A 3,950-nucleotide genomic window follows, 5' to 3' on the forward strand; every position below is an offset into this window, starting at 1 on the left:
TAATACATATTTATACATGCCAAAGCATCCAATACCATGGACCTAAAACCATCACGTCCAAAAAACATGTGCGAAAATCATGCACAAAACCATAGGTGGGTCCGCCCAACCTAACATAGGGTCCAAAACCAAAATTTTCTGGGGTGCTGCCCCGAATCCCATAAAGTGGGGTTATGGGTACACCTCAAACCCCCTGTTAGCTACGTGGAAAGAATATAACACAATCCAACAAATTGAAGTTTCTATAGATATTGACATATACATTATGTATATTATGTAAACTATGAAGGGGTAAACATACATATTTTGGAATTATTGAAAAAGAGTATTGTCAAAGAAAGTGTGTAGCACAACAACATGGACGTAATTTACAATATTATGGAACAATGAGCTATGCATAAATGATACTTAATGTAGAAAATAGTAGTGTTCCTTGTAACCATGAAGAAAATTCAAACGCAACAAATAACAGGTCATTGTGCAATGGACATTGCTTGAATGTCCTGGAGGACCTCCTTGCATGCAGAGTCATATTGAATTTCTTCTTAATTAACCATTGTTGGTTGCAAGCGCTTGACACCATTGAAGGAGTCTGTTTTGATGGAAACTGTCAACAAGAAGCGGCGGCCTGAAATTTGGCCACAAATTTCTTAGAGATCAGCTCGTTCGATAGAAAGAAGGAATGAATATTTTGATGTGATTCCCATGAGCTCATTTCATTCGTCATTGAAAGTTGTGATGTTTTCTAGGTGCCCGATGTGGTCATGTAACTCAATTTTAAGTTTGTAATGATAGTCACATTCTGGTAAGTCATTGTTACACTTTGTACAATGCCAAATATTGTTAGAATGGTGTATCACTTTTTTCATGCACTGCTTTCTGTTGAAATCTAATGTACATGCAAGAAAATAGAAGTCATCCATGTGAAGAGTAGTCACAGTTGCATGAACCAAAACCCATATTTCTTTCTCGGAGGCTTGCATGCAAGTAATTTCATGAATCATCTTTTGTGGTAGGGCTTGTTTGGAAGCAACACCGTAGTTTATACTCAAAGATGGAGAGGAAGAGTTAAAACCTGTTTCATGGAACCATGTATGGAGTTGCTGAGTTTCTTCAATTTTTGGATATATGATGAGAGTGCTAGTTGAAACTGTCCTTATAGTGATTCCATTAAATTCAGATAAACAACCTCGTTTGATTGCAAGGATTGGTGGATTGTCAGAAGAGCACAATTCAGCAAGGTCTTGTCCTATAGAGTCATAATGATCTCCCCATAGTGTTAGATCAATCCTAAACCTGACTTGTCCTTTGATGTGAGTGTTTTCCTTAGTGTTTCAGTTCCATCTCTTCGTCAAATTGTTGAGGCAGGTGAGGTGGAGCTAACAACACCAATGACATCTACATTGGTATTTGGGCTTGCAGATTTGATTTCAACAATAGTTTTGAAATGAAAGCTCTGATAAGGAAAGGTTGGATCATATATAAAACATGGTGTTGGTTTGGTGGGCCCTAACCCAAGTTCAACGTTAGTAAGCCAAACAAATCCCTACACTACTGGCCCTTTCGGTATCAGTCTGTGAAGCGCGGACTGAAGTTTCACCCGAAGCAGTATGGGGGATGATGGAACCAAGTTTCCACACCCTGAGATGGCTGTGATGTAGGTTTATACCCCCTTCTCCTGACTTCATTTAGGTTGCTAAGCCTTAGGGCTTATCATTCTACCCTTTAACCCACCCTTCGGTACCTCTGCAAATAACACTTCTAACACGACTTCTATTGAGATATTTACCCACAATCCTTCAGACTTCACAACATTCATCCAACATAGAAAAACCTACGAAAAAAACCTTTAACACAGACTCTACTAAGATATTTACCCAGTCCTTTTGGGCTTCATAGATATGTTTTGTACTTTTGTTGCAGCTGTTGTTGCATGGGAAGAAGGGGAGACATATAAATCACACTCCAAATTCTTCAATAATTTTGTCAACCACAGGAAAAGACAGAATACAATTTGGGAGATAATAAACCAGGAGGGTGCGAAGGTCAATAAATTTTCAGAAATAACTGGGGTTGGGAAGTCATACTTTCAATCTCTTTTCAAGGAACCTGGAAGTTCTGAAATTTTCTTTTTTCTTACCAAGTTTTGACTCAGAAGAGGATAATCAGATGTTAATGGAAGAAGTATTGAAGGAGGAACTTCACTCAGTTCTAGCAGCTTTTCAAAAAGATAAAATCCTTGGGCCTGATGGATGGATGGTAGAGTTATTTATGGGCTTCTATGAGTTGGTTGAAGAAGATATTTAAATAGTAACATTTAAAGGGATTGAATTAGTATATCTATTACTTTTGAAATTCTTATGATCATCAAGCTTAGGTTTGGTTTGTATTATTTTTTGTGGTTTTGGCTGTTATTTTGATTCTTTATGGTCACTGCAAAAACCAAATGCAACATTTGGTTTGTCTTTGATCATGTTCAATATGATCACAAATTCAATAGTATGGATATGTGGCAAAAACCAAATGCAATATTTGGTCTGTCTTTGATCATGTTCAATATGATCACAAATTCAGTAGTATGGATATGTGGCCTTCAATCCATTTCTTTTAGTTTATATCATTTATCTAATTCTTCCACATATCATTTATGTGGAAGAGGTTGGGTTATTTATGCAATTTTGTATTTTGAAATCTGAAACAAGGGTGTTTTGTTCCAATTCCTATTCTCTTTGTATACATTGTAATTAGTATAACATTAAGTTAGTCTTTCATCATGCTCAATAAGATTGCAAATTCAACAGTGTGGATATGTGGCCTTCAGCCAATTTCTTTCAGTTTATATCAATTATCTAATTCTTAAATATATCATTTATGTGGAAGAGGTTGGGTTATTTACGTCATTTTGTATTCAAAATTGTGAAATGAGGATGTTATGTTCCAATTTTTATTCTCTATTACATATAGTAATTGTTCACTATTTTCTAGTTCCTTGGTACTTTAAATCTGAATCATTGTTCAATGAAAATCTTCAAATCTTTGAACATACTTGTGAAATAACTAGGTGTTTATTGTATGTCTTATAGTTAATGAGTCCTATTTTCTAATATTGTTTTTCATTTCAGGGAACATAATAAAAAAAAAATGAGAGAAGGATAATTTTTCCTAACCTTTCTCATTATCTTCCAATTGTTTTTTTAAAGGGGTAGGGTCTCGAATGAATGATTAGAATGGCAGAGAACAAATTTGTGCAGTTTAGGAATAGGAAATAGAACAAATACAAAAGCTAAACTTATTGCAACTACTTGTACAAATTTGTTTCAAATATTTTAGTCTCGAGAATGATCACAAATGCCATTTCTCGAGAACAGTTTAGATTTCTTGGAGATAGGTAACTTTATGAAGCAATTGGCACTGCCCAAGAAAGGATTATACAAGAAAATCTAAAAAGTGCAAGGCAAAAGTTTTAAAAACATGACCTCTTTAAGGACTATGATCAAGTTCTATCACACATGGACATGTATCCTACTTTCCCACGAGGTCAACATGTAAATTAGTTGAAAAACAACATGCCTATGAGAAATTTGTGTATAGTCTCAACTTTTCAAGTTATTGAAATATTTTTCTAAGCAGATTCAAAACTGTAGAATCCTCTGTTTTTTTTAAGACATTATTTTAATAACTTTTGATTGTCTTTAGTAAAATAAAAATCAATCATCTATTTTTTCTAAAAGCAAAATGATATTTTTTGAACCATCGGTTTTGACTCTACTTTTTTTGAAACCAGAATAATATGCCTATGATGGTGTAATCATTCATATTTCAAATGATAAAATACTAAATCAGTTATAAGTTCATACATTTCTGAGCCAACCCTCCTACATTTTGAAATCTGCCATATATAAGAGAATCTAAGAGATCAAATGGTTAAACGGAATTAAAATAGGGACCTG

The sequence above is a fragment of the Pinus tabuliformis genome, chromosome Q (genome assembly GCF_031772625.1).
Source record: "Pinus tabuliformis cultivar Carrire ecotype Pingquan chromosome Q, CPIR1, whole genome shotgun sequence".
NCBI lineage: Eukaryota > Viridiplantae > Streptophyta > Pinopsida > Pinales > Pinaceae > Pinus > Pinus tabuliformis.